The sequence below is a fragment of the Mirounga leonina genome, unplaced genomic scaffold, assembly GCF_011800145.1.
Source record: "Mirounga leonina isolate KUSES-001 unplaced genomic scaffold, KU_Mleo_1.0 Mir_53, whole genome shotgun sequence".
Classification (NCBI taxonomy): Eukaryota; Metazoa; Chordata; class Mammalia; order Carnivora; family Phocidae; genus Mirounga; species Mirounga leonina.
The window spans coordinates 80,387,763-80,405,502 of NW_023270807.1; the positions used below are offsets into that span (position 1 = coordinate 80,387,763).

Genomic DNA, 17,740 nt, shown 5'->3' on the forward strand with positions numbered 1-17,740 from the left:
AAAGGGAAGGGAGGGGAAAAGGGAAGGGAGGGGAAAAGGGAAGGGAAGGGAAAAGGGAAGGGAGGGGAAAAGGGAAGGGAAGGGAGGGAAGGAAGGAAGAAAGAAGAAAAAAAAGAATAAATTTAAAAACTGTTACTTGCCAGGGTACTGTACACTGAAAGAAGTGTACAGAACTGTTATGAGAAAACAAAGAGGCACCAGTCCCCCTTGCCTCAGAACCATGAGCGAGAAAAAGGAGCACAGGTAAGGACAGCCTACAGTGTGTTGGGGGCAGGGGTACAAACAACATTTGGGTCCACCAATTAGACAGTCTGTGTGAAGATGACAAATATAGAACTTCTGAATTCATCTACACTTGTCATTTCCAACTTATTTATGGCCTTTGGACATGAAAGACAATGATGTGAGGAAAACATAAATAACTTAAAAACTTTACATACTGAAATGGTTTAGGAAGACAAAGGACACAGTTAAACAGTGTGAAGATTTCAGTCTACTATCAACACAGATTTTGAGAGCTCTTTATTAGCACCAAATATTTCCTAAGATTTGGGGAAAGTATATTTCTGTTCTATAGATTAGTTTTTTTGAACATTCAATAGACCTAGCTTTTTTTTTTTTTTTTTTTTTTTTTTTTTTTTGCACATATTCCCCTGTGGAAGGCCTGCAGCACCCTAAGCATTAGAAAAGGGAAAACATGAGCTGTTCCTCCTTCAAAAGCAATAACACTTGCTTCTTTTAAGGACCTGCTTCTCTGATCTTCCCATATTTAGTAAAGCAAGGAATAACAGAGGAAGAGGCATTAATAACACTGGCAGGTTTATGTAGCAATGCCTAAAGGTAAAAAAGAAAGAAATTTGGATATAGTGTGCATTTTAGCCAGATCAGAGGAAACTTTCCAGATGTTTTTTCTGGACTATTTAAGTAGTTTTGTTTTGTTTTGTTTTTTAATGTACTTCTGACAGTAGTGAATATTGATTTCCATCATATGGGACTTGTGACATGATCTGTTTCTGATCTGTGTGGCAGGCTTGGGTTATTCTTGCATCCTCAAATGGCTTCAGATCATGGGGTAAACGTTTTTCTTGCCCCTCTCTTGAGCACAGTGATGGAGGGAAAGAAGTGTGCACTGCTTTATTTCAATGAAATACATGCCTTCCATTTCCTCTTGTTTGAATAGAAACACTTGGAACCATCATGCAAGAGTATCCAGGTGGGATTCAGAACGGAATTCAGAGGAGCTCACCTCCTAGCTCAGAGCCAAATAACTCAGCAGTATTGTTGTAGTACGCATCTGATGCACTTTGGAATTTTAATCAGCTTTCTAGCTGTTCTTGGTAAGAGGAGTAGTCTACAATAAAATAATTTGCCAGTACCAGAAATGGGAATGCTATATAGATATTAATAAATATGGACAAAAAATAACTTTTAATTGTGCAGAGACTTTCAGCAGGAATGGATATTAAACTTTATTGAATTTTGTTTTGGTTTCTAGTGAGATAATTATATATTTTTGGCTTTGACTTATTGATTGAGTTAATTATATGAATATATATTCTGATATTAAACTATTCTAGTATTTCTTAATTAGAACCACTTAAAATAACTGTATTACTTTTGGTATATGACCGAATTAATTTTGCTTAATTTTTATTTAGCGGTTTAAGAATGTATGTTTATAAAGAATCACTGCTTTAATTTTTAAGTGCAAGTATGATTTCTTCTTGGATGAAAATGTGATGAAATCCCCCTGAGTTTTAAATTTTTAAGTGATTTTTTTGTTCATACTTTTTTTTTTAAAGATTTTATTTATTTATTTGAGAGAGAGAGAATGAGAGAGAGCACATGAGAGGGGGGAGGGTCAGAGGGAGAAGCAGACTCCCCGCTGAGCAGGGAGCCCGATGCGGGACTCAATCCCGGGACTCCAGGATCATGACCTGAGCCGAAGGCAGTCGCTTAACCAACTGAGCCACCCAGGTGCCCTGTTCATACTTTTATTATTACATTGGTTTTATTACATTATATTCAGAGAATATGGTCTATGCCATTAATATTTTTTGTAATTTGAAACTTCTTTTGTGGCCCAATGATCAATTTTTGTAAATTTTCCATTGTTATTAAGAAATAAGTTGTACCATTTATAGGGTACAAATTTGTGGAAATTAATAAATTTTATTAATTATATCATAAGATTATCTAGAGGTATAATTTCTGCCTACTTTGTCTATCAAGGACTGAAAAGTATGTTTATATTTTCATTAATATAGTGTTTCGGGTGGTTTTCCTTTCAATTAAAATAGTTTTGAGGTTTTGTTGTTTGTTTGTTTTGGGGACAGCCCCTGGGTGGCTCAGTTAGTTAAGCATCTGCCTTCCACTAAGGTCATGATCTCAGGGTCCTGGGATTGAGTCCCACGTCGGGCTCCCTACTCAGCGAAGAGTCTGTTTCTCCCTCTCCCTCTGTTCCATCCCCTGCTTGTGCTCTCTCTCTTTCTGTCAAATAAATAAATAAAATCTTAAAAAAATAGTTTTGATATCATATATTTCGATGCAATATTTTTAATACATTCAGATTACTCCCTAACTGATAAACACACATGCTGTTCCTTGTAAATTTTATCAATAAAAAAATGACTGCCTTCATCCTATTAAATGCAATTTCCTTGAATTCTTTCCTCCTTGCTAATTATATCATCAATTCTGTTTTTAAAATTATATCCATCTAGTATATTGTTTATGAAAAACCTATCTGAGGTGTTTATAAAAAAAATTAGAAAAAACTCTGATATAGATTCTTTGTAGCTCAAATTTCATTCTATTCAGTAGGAATTAAAGTATTTTTTATTAGACTTGTAATGCTCATTCCCACACTCTGAAAACTGGAACACCAAAAGTTAGGTGATATATTTTTTTTTTTTTCTTTAAAGATTTTATTTATTTATTCATGAGAGACAGAGAGAGAGAGGCAGAGGGAGAAGCAGGCTCCCAAGGAGCAGAGAGCCCGATGCGGGACTCGATCCCAGGACCCTGGGATCATGACCTGAGCCGAAGGCAGACGCTTAACCATCTGAGCCACCCAGGCGCCCAAGTTAGGTGATATATTGATGAACAAATTTGAAATCCGTATCTAAGAAGCATGTTTTTATGATAAATTTAAAAAACTAATGGTGACTCTAAACATGTAGATGATTTTAGGATGGTCTTTATTAAAAGATAAAGAGTTCTGAGCAATAATTTTAGGTTTCTTTAAAATTACAATAAAATATAAAAAATCTCTGATTACCTCTACTTAGATTTAAACAAAGTTTAAGCATAGTAACATTAATGGGGTTTTCTAGCAAATTAAACTGATGACCACAATGCCTTACGTGGAAGAGAAAAAATAAAATAAAACCTAAACAAACAAGGAGTGATAAGATTTCCTGGCAGTGGGATGCCTGGGTGGCTCGGTGGGTTGGGCATCTGCCTCCCGCTCAGGTCATGATTCCAGGGTCCTGGGATTGAGTCCAGCATCAGGCTCCTTGCTCAGTGGGGAGCCTGCTTCTCCTTGTGCTTGCCACTTCCCCTGCTTGTGCTCTCTCTCTCTTTCTCTTTCTGACAAATGGATAAATAAAATCTTTAAAAAAAAATTTCCTGGCAGCACAAGCCTAGCATTTATCATGTTTTCTTTTGATTAATCATAAATGACTCCTCCAAAATGCCACATAACGGAGAGTACACTTTTTACAAGATTCATGATGTGGGTTGGTGCATATGTTGTACCTTGTACCAGTTAGGATTCTTGTCCTCCAAAGTCAGAGTACAAATTTGCACTTCAACCACCAGCATATTGGGGTTCTTATTTATTCATATCCTTGCCAACACTTTACATTATCAAATTCCAACTTTTGTCTATCTCATAGGTGTGAAAAATTTAAGCATCTTTGATGTGCTTATGGCCCATTCTTCTCCTTTCTGTGAACAGTCTATCTGTATTCTTTCCCCATGTCCTAAATTTTTTCTTTTATTGATTTGTAGGAAAACATTTTATATTCTGGGTATTAACCATTTATCAATTATGTATTGTCAGGAGCTCAACAGAGCTAGGAGAGTGAGCTGAGCTATCATGTATCAGAGTAGCCAGTTAAAACAAGAACCCCAAAATGAGAAAGATGGGCATTTAATGACTTACTGCCATGGTATGAGCAAGAGGTGACAACTAGAGAAAGCGCTGACTCCTTACTTCCCTTCTGTTTTGCCCCGTGGAAAGGTGCATCAGTTAAGGGTCAGATAGATCAGCCTAGACATGAGAGTTGTCTTCCCGTGGAGGGAGAACCAAACAAAAGACTCCATCAGTTTTATGAACCTTGGATGGGCAGAGGCTTAGGGGGAAGGGCTAGGAGTAGCAAAGTACAAGGCAGGGTGGAGACAAGTGTCTTCTCGGTTTCCCCTCCTCTCCCTGACAAGGTGGTCTCAGCAGAGGTACCCGAAGAACTCCACCCAAGGCCTCAGATACAGAGAACTAGGAATGAAAGCAGATATTCAAAGAGCACCACCCAGCGGGGCCTGAGAGCTCAACTGCAGCTCCCTTTGGAGGCCACTGAGGCCACGATGCACAGTTCTGCATACATCTGGTATGGGGAAGGCAGTTTTCTCCATGAGGCCTGTCGGGAAGAGCCTTTGTCAGGCCTGAAAAATCACACATAGGGTTTTAACCAGGAGCTGGACTCCTCTTCTGCTGCAGATATCTTGTCCCTGTATGTGGTTTATTTTTTAACTCCTTAAATAAGCCAAACTTCCTTATTTGTTCTTTTTTTTTTTTGTCCCAAAGTCATAATTCTTACACATTTCCTTATCATGTTTAGGAGTTCTAATATGATACTGATTTTTGTGTATGGTATGACATATGGATATAGCTTATTTTTCCATATTTATAACCAATTATATAGCACCATTTATTAGATGGTCCGTATTGTCTCTGTCGATTAGAAATGACATTTGTCATTTAAGAACTTTCTGTTTATGTGTGGTTCTGTTTCTAGGCTTACTATCCTGTTCCTCTGGTCTTTTGTTTCCTTCTGAGCCCACAGAATATTTCAATTATTATTGTTTTATAATAAGCATTGTTTATATTTGGGCAAATCCTTCAATCCTGTTCTTTTTCAAATTTGTTGTAGCTGTTCTTGGCCATTAGCTGCTGTATATACATTTTCAAGCCATTTTGTCAAGTTGCATAACAAACTTGGATATGATTTTGAAAGGAGTTCACTAAATGTATAGGTTAAGATATGATAATAAACATCTTTACTGGAATGCCTGGCCCGCTCAGTCGGTAGAGCATGCAACTCTTGATCTCAGGGTCGTGAGTTCAAGCCCCATGTTGGGGGTAGAGTTTACTTGAAAATAAAATAAACATTTTTACTGTATCAGAGTCTCTTCTGCATGTACTTGATCTATTTCTTTAATATCTTCCAATAAAGTGTTCTTATTTTCTCCACTAAGGTTATACATTCATTTTATTAGGTTTTTTTTAAAATTCATTTTATTATATTTATTTCTCTTTGGTATTTTTATTTTTTCAGTGTTATGAATGCTATATGTCTTTTTAATGGAGATATATATATATAAATATATATATATATATAATTTCGTATCCAGTTACTGTGCTTTTATCTGATTAAATCAGATACTTTTCTATGGATTCTTTTCTTTATACAAACATTATTTTCAAACACGATGATTTGGTTAATTTTGTCTCTCTTTCTTTGATTCCTATGGTTTTCTTTATGTTATTCAATACGCTGATGATAGTGAGCATTGTTGTCTCAACCCTGATCTATCTTAATGTGATTTAACCAGACATTTCGCTAGCAGGTGTGGTAAATTTCCGTAAGTTTATGGTAGATTCCTTTTACGAGTAAAGAAGTTTTCTCCTATTCCTAAGTTGCTATGAATTGTGATAGTAAATGCCGAATTTTACTAATGCTTTCTTCTCCATTTAATGAGATGATCAGACAACTTTTCTCCTTCAATATATTAACATGCTGAACTCATAGTAAACTTTCAAATGCTAAAGTGTTCTTGCATTCCTGCCTGAGATTAATCAAATTTGATCATGATGAATACTTTTTAAATGCATCATTAATTCAGTTTCCTGGTACTTCTTTTTTTTTTAAGATTTTATTTATTTGTTTGAATTTCACATTTCATTAAGTATGCTTTAGAAGGTATTTGTAATGGCTGCCTAGTATTCTATGACATGACTATAACTGAAATTATTAACCTATTTCTTACCGTTCTATGCAATTATAGATTTTTATGATTATTTGCTATTATAAGCAATTCTTTGAATAGCATCACAGAAAGATATTATTCTCAGGATGTATTTGTAGAAATAGGTTTGCTGGGTCAAAGGGCATATACGTATTGGTGGTTTTAGGAGTGGGTCTTAACAACAGAAATGGAAGCTGCCTTATGAAAGGCTCAAAGGTTTTCGAGACTGCGAGATTAAATTATATTTAATGCCAGATGTAATGGCACTTCTGTCTTGAAAATATTCACTGAAGCATGTTTCTCAGGATAAAGGAAAAATTATTATAGAGCAATTTTAAACTAAAGATGAATGGGGAAGACACTACAGCCAGAGTAACTGATGTGAACCCTGCCTCTGACAGCTGTGTAAACTTGGGCAAGTCTCTTAACTCATTTGTGTCTTAGTAACCTCATCTGTAAGATAGAAAAAACAACAGTACCTGCTTCATGTATTTGTTGGGAGGTTTACATGAGTGTGCGTGTATATGTATGTGTGCATGTATGCATGTGTATGTGCACATGTACATGTTCAGGTTAATGCTTAGAATATTGTTTTGGCTCTAAAAGTGGTAGCTATTACTGTTGTGTTGGTAGTTACTATTAAGTTAATTATTAGCCTGAATCCGAAAAATAAAATCACCCTGTTCTAACTTTGGAAAAAAAAAAAAGATTTTATTTATTTGAGAGAGAGAGAGAGAGAACACACAAGCAGGTGGAGAGGGAGAAGCAGACTCCCTGCTGAGCAAGGAGCCAGACAAGGGGCTTGATCCCAGGACCTTGGGATCATGACCCAAGCTAAAGGCAGCCGCTTAACCCACTGAGCCACCCAGGTGCCCCAGTTTCCTGATACTTCTACAGTGATTTTTGCATCTATGACTCAGGAAAGGCCAGAAGATTTCCTTTCTTGTTCTGTCCTTAACTAGTTTTCATATTAAATTTTTCCTATTTTCTCCTTTCTGTATATCTTGATTTTTATGTTTCTCTTTTTTCACCATTCTGAATTTCTTTTGGATTACTGTAGTTTTTAAAAACACTTCTACTGTCTCTCCATGCCCCTCACACTGACTTGGAAATTATAAATTCTATTTCTCTTGGTTTTTCCTTTGAAAATTATAATAAATATTACACATAGTTCTGATTAATTCCATCTTACTATGTAATTGTCCACTATTTTTTGTTAGATCTTCTTTTCTTGCTCCCAGAGGTAGACATTAATATTATTGTTTTATGCAAATTCTTAAGAAAAATTTATCCTCTTCTTTATTTTTATCAATTTCTTCATCATTATTCCTTCTCATTTTTCTGGGACTGTTTTCTCTTTTTTGAAATATACTTTGGAATTTCCTTTATTGAGAGTTTATTGGAGGAGAATGAGTCTATTTTTGTTGTTGTTCTAATATGTTTTTATTTTGTTCATATCCCTGAATAATAATTTATCTGTGTATATAATGATAGGTTGAAATCAACCTGTATTAGTACTTTGAAATGTTCTGGTTTCCATTGTTGAGATTGAGAAGTCTGTAGTGAATCTAATTATTTCTTTGTAGGTAATCTTTTTCTTCTGACTGCTTTTAATATCATCTCTTTGTCTTTGCTTTTCTTTATTTTTCCTATGATATGTTGTGGAAGAATTTTCCCTTGTTTATTCTGATAATGAGGATTTATCCTTTATTAATTATAAATTAATTTTAAACATTTATTAACTATTATCTTTTGAAATATTGCCTCTACTTTTTTCTATTTGTTTCTTTCTTCTGGAACACCATATAAATACATACATATATGTGTGTGTATATGTATATTATATATGTACACACACACGTATGTATGTGAATATACATACATGTATTTTTTCTCATTTTATCCTTCATGTGTCTTAATCTGGCTCATATTTGTTCTTTATTTTTGTGTGCAATTTTTTAGGAAGTTAATTTGGATCTGTCTTCCAGTTCCCCAATTTTCTTATAAGCTACATGTAGTCCATTATTTAAAGCACATTGAATGTTTAAATTCAATCATTGCATTTTTTTCTACAACTTCTATTTGTTTACCAATATTTGGAAGCAAAATATCTGGTTAATTGATTCATTTTTATTTCTACTTCTTTAAGCATTTAAACATTTTAATTTTGTGACTTTCATAATTCTGAGATGTGAGGTCATGTTTGGCCTGATTTTATCTGCTTGACTTTTAGACTTCTGAGAGCTTAGATTAAGTGTAAATCCTTTAATGACAATGTTCTGCCAGGTACCCAGAATTCTGCCAATGAGGACAGCCGCAAATTTATTTCTCAGTTTGGCACTTCCCATGCCATACAAGTAGTTTAAATTAAGTCCCTAAAGCTCCCCAAATCATGCCTGTGTTTACGAATTCTCAAGGGAGAATTTTTCCTCACTCACAGCACAAATTAAGTCAGATACAATTTCTGAATGTACAGATTTTACCTTATTTATCATTTTACAGAAGGCATAGGCCTCCAAAGACCACAGCTTTTTGTGGGGGTGGGAGAGCTGGACTCAATTTTAACTCTACCCGGAATGCTTCCAGGCCTTATTTGTTTTTTCTGTTCTGTCCTTAAAACCTGAGCCTCTAGACAACTCAGATCAGCAAATACCCTGAGGGCTACTTCAACTCACCAATGTAAAGCACAAAGCATAGTGATCTGCAGATAGAAAGCATTATGTATAAATACACATTAAATAAATAATAGAAAATGTCACATAGGAAATGGTTGGTGGGGCACCTGGGTGGCTCAGTCGTCTGCCTTCCGCTCAGGTCATGATCCCAGGATCCTTGGACAGAGTCCTGCGTTGGGCTCTCTGCTCAGCGAGAGCCTGCTTCTCCCTCCCCCACTCCCCCTGCTTGTGTTCCCTCTCTCGCTGTGTCTCTCTCTCTCTGTCAAATAAATAAATAAAAATCTTTAAAAAAAAAAAAAAAGAGAGAGATGTTGGCCCTGAGTTTCGTCAGGCTGGGCCTTTAAAGGGGCTGTAAGGATGTCAGAGAGTTGCAGCTGTGCCCATGGCGAGGGCGTGTGGTGACGAGGTGGACTCTTGGCCAGGTAGAGCAGAAGGTAACAGGTTTCTCAAGGGACTCTATCCGGTGCTCGTCTGGGATGTGGGTTGTGGTCTGGCTAGAGAAGAATCTATTTTGTACTTGTGCTCTATTCTCTGAGAATGTGGGGCACTATGACCTAGAAAAACAAAGAATTAGGGCCACGTACAGACACCTGTGAGTTTTGTCTGTTAGTTTGGCTAGGGAGGGGACTTTGACTAGAACTCTTTCATAACCCTTATCCTTAGCTCAGATGTTTACACATGTTATATCTTGGAAGGAAAGAGACATTTATGCATAGGCAAGGCAGGATCCAGTCAATCCACAGCTGTTTTAATACAGATCCAAACCACTCACCAGACAATAACCTTGGTCATGCCTTTCAGCCAAGCCCATGATGTGAGATTACTGATTCAAATGCTTTGCAAACTGCATTTGCTACACCAGATGCCTTTCAAAAGAAGACTGATTTTCCACTGACCAAGAGCTTCAGATGGAAAGGCTTCTTCCCTCTTTCTCACATAAAGGAATAGACCAGAAGGAATAATTTGTCGGGTAAGCTGTTTGTAGTTCCTTCCAAGTTACATTATTTGTTTTTTGTTAGTCTATACTTTATTTTCTTAATTTTTCATGTTTAAAACTCAGCTTCTGAGGAAAGCCACCATCTTATGCTCACAATATGGGTTCAGAATGAATTTACCCTTATAAAACAAAGGAATTTACTTAGGTTTAAGGTTTAGTAGAAGAAAATTGTTAAGACAATATAAATGGAAGCCCTATAATAAATAAAGATAAAATATTAGTTATGTGGTACTAATACAAAATGAACTTAGCCAAAATTGCCAATGTAACATGGTAAGGATGACAAGATGTCTATCTCATTAACTGCTTTACTCAATAATATTGGCACAACTCCTAAATGTCAGGCCTTGTGCTAAGTACATGGGGTTCATTAGTGTGCAAATCAGTAATGTTTCATTTCTTCATAAAGCTTACAGTCTTGTGGGGGATCTGATAGTGAAACAATTAAAATATTGTGTGTGGTTAGGTGCTCTGATGGAGTAGTACACCGTGACTGGTTCAAGCTTTCACTGAAAAACAGAATGTTAATTCCTCCATGCATTCTCCAAGGAATGTGCTTTTATTTCACTTCAAGTTATCTCAATTGTAATATCATTCATAGAATTCTTTTGGTTGGGAGCAGTAGGAACCAATTGTGACTAGCAAAAGCAAACCAGGGAATCTGTTGGAAGACAATGAACATATCTCAGAAAATCAAAAGAAAAAAATCAGAATACAAGAAAGGAGGGAAGAAGGCAGATCCAGGGATCCAGTAGTAGGAGACCACTGACCTTTTATCCAGATATTCCCTGCCATTTAAAGCATTCAGCTGAACTAACTCCCAGGATCCTCTCCCCTCTTCTGATTGACCAATTGTCCGGTGTTGGTCCCAGCCTATCAATAACCAATGTGTGGCTGGACCAGGCCTGTGTTTCTTACTACTGTTGTGAGATGCCCGTCAACAATAACCATCAGGAAACTTTGGGGAAACAAAAGTTTATTACTCATAAATCCTGGAAAGCACATGGCATACCTGGGTCACACAGTGAGGTTTTTGGTGGGGAGAGAGAGAGAGAGAAAGAGATAGAGAGAAAGAGAGAGTGCACATGCCTGGGGTTCTGGTTTTACAGTCATCAAGGGTGGAAGACTAGGGTTTCACTGACTCACTCTTTATTGGTGAAAATAAAAATTAAGAGTGGAGAATTTAAAGCATGAGAAGGGAAAAACAAGTGGCCTAGATGGATAGTTCCTGAAATCAGCCGAGATCTGTAAAACAAAGGAGGTTTGTAAAAAAAAACAAACAAAAAACTTTAGCTCTTAATAGGGAAAACTCAGTTTTCATAAGTAAACCTGATAAAGACAGTGATGCACAAAAATTATTTTGATAAAACAGAATCTTTGTTTTTGAGGCAGAGTACTTTAAAGATAAATAAAAACCTTTTACATTTTATTAGTAACAGGAGCACAGAGGCCCAATAACGAATTGGACCCAATAATGAAATTGGACCAAGGCAGACAGTTTTATACATTTCAGACAAAGAGACAATAGATTTGTGAGGAATTTATAGGATAACGAAAACAGGTGTTTGGGAGCTTTAATTAGTAAGAAATTTTAAGTGGAATCTGGGCTGATGTAGTAGATTAAAAATATGTAACAAGGTTTGTTTTTAAAGCTTTCTCAACTTTAAAGTCTCTATCTCTGGTGATAAGGATGTCTTTTTACTTCTTAGTCTAGAGAGGATACCTTTTACATGGGAGATATATTTCCTGCTTTCAGGGGGACAAAAGAAGGTCTCAGTGGCCTTCTTACATCTCTTAAGTAAATTTATTTAAAATAACTGTTGAGGAGGAAGAATTTCCTCTGCTCTTCAAAGTCCTTCTAGCTGGACTAAGAGTCGATTTGACTTTTGTCATAGTGGCCCCTCTTGGGGCAGCCTGACCTTCGCCACCACAGTAAGCAACTGTAACCTGTCACACCAGCACTCTTTAGATTGGCAAATTTATGAATACATTTCACAATTTCCAGAAATGTACATTTCTTCATAGCACAGTTTGTCAAGATGGCATAGATATTATTACTGTCAGACCCAAATATCTTTATTCCCTCAGTAGTAAGAGGTCAAGTTAGACTTGTTTGACAATAACTGTTTCAATATTTTATCTTATTTAGAGATCATCTAGGTAGTAAGTTTTTATCAGTTAATTTTTTTTTAAAGATTATTTATTTATTTGAGAGAGAGAATGAGAGAGAGCATGAGAAGGAAGAGGGTCAGAGGGAGAAGCAGACTCCCCGCTGAGCAGGGAGCCCGATGTGGGACTTGATCCAGGGACTCCAGGATCATGACCTGAGCCGAAGGCAGTCGCTTAACCAACTGAGCCACCCAGGTACCCTATCAGTTAATTTAACCCAGCAGAACTCTAAGGATGTAAATCACCAAAAAGGTTTGGGAAACAATTTAAGTAGATGTATCATAAAACATAATTGTTGAAAATTTCACTTAAAAACATTTATCACACTTACATTTATTTACTTGTTCCTAAAATCCTATCTGGGTTACTTATGAAAATTTTTATGAGACATTAACATAGCTAGCCAGAATTTTATAACAGGTAGCAATGAGTTTATTTGACTAATAAACCCAGATAGAATAAAAGTTGTATGTCTGCATTATATTTAATGCTTTTAACTCTGAAGACATGCTTACTTTAATTAAACTAACAAACTTAAACTAGCTTTTATTTACCAAAGATTATCTAGAATCACATGAACATGAAACACATTTGGATTAGTTTCTATTATATGTCTGAGAGTTTAGAAATATTTAATTTGATAAGTGCTTATTTTTCTTTAAGCCAATTAAATAGAGCTTTTTCATAAATTCGTTTTGGCAATACCATCCAGAGGTAGAGAAGGGGGGAAAAAAAGGCACATATATATAACATACATCTATAGACATACATAAACACACAGACAGACACAGAGACCTAGCTTTCACCTCCAAATTTTAGCCAGGAATGAGGTATAACGACATAAAATTCACTAGTTTATAAATAGCAGTTGAATTGAAATTTTGTCTCTGGCAGATGGAACAAGTTAAGGTTACCTGCTCCAATGGCTAAGCTTTTAAGAAATATCTGTGGAGAAGACTTTTGTATCTGTCCTTGACAACTAATCTTTAAAAAAAAAAAAGATTTTATTTATTTCTCTGGGAGAAGGAGAGAGAACGAGAGTGGGGGGAGGACAAAGGGAAGGGAGAAACAGAGGCACAGGGAGCCCAACCCAGGGCTCTGTCCCAGGACCCTGAGATCATTACCTGAACCAAAGGCAGAAAGCTTAACCACTGAGCCACCCAGATGCCCCTGCCCCTGACCAATAATCTTAAGGAGTCTAGACTAGAGCATTTACAGCCCTTTGTATTTTAACAGGCCTCTTCCCACCCCCCTTTTCTCTCTTTAGTCTCAGGAGATTGAGGGCAGTGTTTTAGTTTGCTCCTGGGATGTTGACATTTCGAAGACTTGATAAGATTTACATATTTAAGAGAGAGAAAAAGAATGTGAGTTTTCTCTAGGAGTCTTAGTGCCTCTCAGTTGGTTTCGTCAGTCCCCATAAAATGTAATAGTGCTGCCCTGTAATTAGGAGGAACAGTCTGTGAAAATAGTTTTCTAGACTCAGGGCCAGATGGGGTCTTTCTGGAGTTAGAAATGAAGAATGTGTCCTTTGGGTCACTGTGGTCATGGAAATGTGCCATTGGACTGTGCCAATTTTGTGCCACAAGAGATGGCTCTCATCTTATTGTCTTCCATGCATTGTGAGCCTTAGCAGTGACTGTGATAGAAGGATGGGCACAGTGCCAGGCATTACATATCCAAGTGAGGAAAGGGTGGCGGGGGCCGGTACAAGTATTGCCCTAGGGCCCTTTGCCTTTCCATTTCCTTCTTCTCCCCTGGAGATCCTCAATAATCCTGCCAGCTTTTCCCTTGGTGGCTGGGATGCTTCTTGAGGCATGTTGCTTAGCTCTGCCCCTTTCAAAGGAAAGTGGAGGGAATTGAGGAGCTCTGGTATCTTGGAGGAAATGAGCCTTTTCATTGGTGGTGACACCAGACTAGCAATCCAGTCTACCCTCCTTAGCTGTCCTTGGCTTTGAAGCATGGAAGACTCTCATGCACATTTAATTAATCATCAATTAAAGCTTTTCTAATTAGTGGTCTAATAGTCTCATTAGACCATGTAGCATATATCACACTGCTCTGGGGGAAATTGCTGGGTTACTATGGCCATCAACCCTTTGAGCAGATAATACAACAAAGGCAACATGACAAAGTGCATAAGCATGACAGGCTCCCAGCAAGAGGTGGTCCTTTCCCAGATGGTGATACCCACTTGAGTTAGGTGGTTAGTAAGCAAGCTGCAGGTAAAGGATATTCCTCTCAGTTAATTGCAAGGGCAAGCATGCAGTCCTGCTGACTGTGCCAACTGTTTTGTGCCAGGCTCAGCCTAATAATAAACTGTGTTCTGGCTGGACCAGTCCTGTGGTTCTCATCATGACTGCAAAACTCTTTCAGCAATAACCATCATGAAACTTTGAAAAAGAGATCAGGACTTGCAAGTCCTGAAAAATACATGGCACACCTAGGGTTACACAGTGAGGGAGAGGGAGAGAAGATGTACGGGATGGGCCTGGGGTTCTGGGTGGAGGCCTAGAGTTTCACAAGTTCACTCTTTATTTGGTGAATTTAAAACATAAGAGTGGGAATTTAAAGCATGGGAAGTGAAAAAAAAAAACAAGTGGCCCAAGTGGTTAGTTATTGAGATCAACCAAGGTCTCTAAAATAAAGGAGGCTCAGGGTGGGTAGGTGGCCTGACTCATTATCTAGTTGTATGGTTAGCAATGTGTTTATTTGGGATAGCCATCTTTGAAGTGGATACATCTTTCAAGTGGATGCCTCAGCTAACAAAGCTTAAACCAGGCACCTGCATTACAAAAAGAAAGGAAAATACCCAACTGTCAAGGTTTACACTACCCCAGTTTCGTTCTAGAATACATCCTTCGATCAAATAGCTTTGGCTATTGTGACAATGATATTTTCTACAGATATGGCCCTTATGAGTCCTGCCTTCCTAAGGTAGAAGCCAGAAAACTCACACCCACAAATTTCTTTGTATCTACAATACAGGCATAAGAACCAGGTTTGACCAATTAGATTTATGTCTTATATATATTAATAAAAGAAACTTTAGAAACTTCTACAGCATCAATTATTCCCTGTTGAAAGAGATGTCAGATCTGACTGTGGTGTCAGATCTATACTGTGTCATTTATTTAGGTCTCCAAGGGCTCTCTATTCCCTTTATTCCCTTCAGATTAATACACAGTGTCGTTACATGGTCATAATCTAAGGGCTACTAGTCTGTATAGTGTGACTTTGCATCAGTCCCATTACCTAATAGAAAGGAGCTATTAGCTTGCATATAATACTCACATTTTATTTTATTTTAAAGATTTTATTTATTTATTTGAGAAAGAGAGAGAGAGAGAGCAAGCATGAGCCAGGGGAGGGCCAGAGGGAGAGGAAGAGAAGCAGATTCCCTGCTGAGCGTGGAGCCCAACGTGGGGCTCTCCACTGGGCTTCATCCCAGGACCCTGAGACCATGACCTGAGCCGAAGTCAGCCGCTTAACTGACTGAGCCACCCAGGCTCCCCTGTAATGCTCACATTTTAAGCAACATCTCAAGATACAACATTCAGAGGCAAGCAACATTTTCAACTTTTTTACCCTTATTAAATTAAATATAAATATTAACCTTGGCTTGTTAGTATGCCCTATTCCATGGGTACAAATTAGCTATGATTTGGCAGAAAGCTGTGAAATGATCATGCTTCCCTATATGTTTTATATCACATATAGATATTTTTGGATTTATAGATTTTTATTTCCTATGCCCATTCAATGGATATAAATACATTTTAAAGAGAATTTACTTAAGAGTGAGTTAGAGCTCCCCCTGTTGTTCAGAAAGTGATCAGAGAGTTCAGGAGTTAATTGTGAAGTCCTACAGAGAGGTCTTGCTTCCTGCATTGACATGATGAATTACCACAACAGCCAGCCCGCCTTGTTCTCTGAATTACATCAAGAACAGTGGTTACAAAACAAAACAAAACAAAAAGAATAATGGTAAGAGCAGAAAGAGTAGTAATAGTCTCCCCTCCTATTGCTATCTCTCCATTCTGTTGGGATGCTCAGGACTACTCTTTCCCTGTAGAGCTGAGTGTATCTGTTTGGACAAACAACACATGTTTCATATTCTACATTCTCCAGGTCAAAGATAAATTGAGGGCAAATTTGTACAAAGAATATATTATATGGAAGGCTGAATGGATAGCTTTTGAAACACATTCTTACTTAATAAGGTAATTAAGTATTAAGAAATTGGTTTTACTTAGCTCTTGGCCAGAAACCAGAATAACAACTTTGCAGGGAAAACCTCTGATGATTTTCCCAGTTAGGGCGATTCTAACCGTCTCTCATTCTCCTTATTGTACAGCTGCCCATCAGGCCTGTGCAAGTATGAGAAGCCCTAGGTTCAGTTCCATTTGTGAGCTGGTACATGGGCAGTTCTCAACAGAATGGTGGCCCAATATGCCCCAGGGTCAACTTCTTGGCACCCTGCTCCAAACCAGTTGCTTTTGTGAAATATTTTGGAACTCAGTAAAAAAATAATGGGTAAAGCCTAACTTTATTATTCTACTGGATGTCGAAATTAAAAGAGATAGAGAGATTTCTTTTGAGAAAATCTAAGGCTACTAAGAAGAAAGGGGGGTGGGTGGGGAAGTAATATTTACTGATGCCTAGTCTGTGGCTCACTGTGCTAGAAGCTTAACAGTTTATCACATTAAATCTTCAAAAAGATATTACCCATACAAAATATTTCCATATTTCAAAGATTTCAAAAAGACAGTTTCCTAAAAGTGAAATAATGAAATAATCTTTCCCATTCCTCGTAAAGAGCAAACTTAGAATTCAAAGCCAGAGATATCGGATTTTAAAAATCATGCTCTTTCTACCATGTGCCTTTCTTTAGTTTTGGTTTTAGGTTCTTTATTATTATTATTATTATTATTATTATTATTATTATTATTATTATTTGTAAGTAAGCTCTATACTCAGTGTGGGGCTTGAACTCATGACCCACAAGGTCAAGAGTCAAATGCTCTACTGACTGAGCCATCCAGAAGCCCTGTTTTTGGTTTCTTTTAAAAACTTAAAGCTCACTTAAAATTAATTCTCAGGGTTTGTAAATTACCAGTTAACTAGGAATTTCCCGTATGAAGCAAAGGAAAATGAATAAAGCAATATTTCTAAGAGCTGCATTCTAATGTCATCTGTGGCATCCATTATTGAAAATGGAGAGGAAACCTGAAACTACCAGTTTTTTAAGATGTTGGAGAAAGACATATACAGCGGAAAACATATTCCTAACTTATTTAATATTTCCATTATATACAAGTGTCCTAATAACATCTCTCTTAGAATTTAATTCAACACATCAGACAGATTTTGATGTTCTGTTCTCCACTAGAACTAGTAAGATAAATTGCTTGAAATACCTTTTGTGAAAAGAGGACAGAGACAAGCCAAAAATTGACTTTGAATGAGAACACACACTTTATAGGGCCAAGAAATCTCTGGACACTTTAATGTGACTGAATAAGGAATATAAGGCACTAACTAGAGTGTGGGGTGGGGAGTGTCACACATTTTTGCAATGCTGTAGCTATTTCCATGGCCAAGAATGTGAAGTCTTGGAACCATCGCGCAGCCAGGAACCCCTCATTCATAG

General features: G+C 37.1%; 1 long non-coding RNA gene across 3 annotated transcripts in view; it reads left to right on the forward strand.

Annotated features, from left to right (window-relative positions):
* The first annotated feature begins 629 nt into the window (after window positions 1–629).
* The window catches only part of LOC118000726, a 53,068-nt gene continuing 35,957 nt past the window's right edge, over window positions 630–17,740 (forward strand). For all 3 annotated transcript variants that reach the window (XR_004676540.1, XR_004676541.1, XR_004676542.1), the window contains exons 1-2: window positions 630–1,337; window positions 9,726–9,894. This is a non-coding gene — a long non-coding RNA (uncharacterized LOC118000726). The remainder of the gene's footprint in view (window positions 1,338–9,725; window positions 9,895–17,740) is intronic.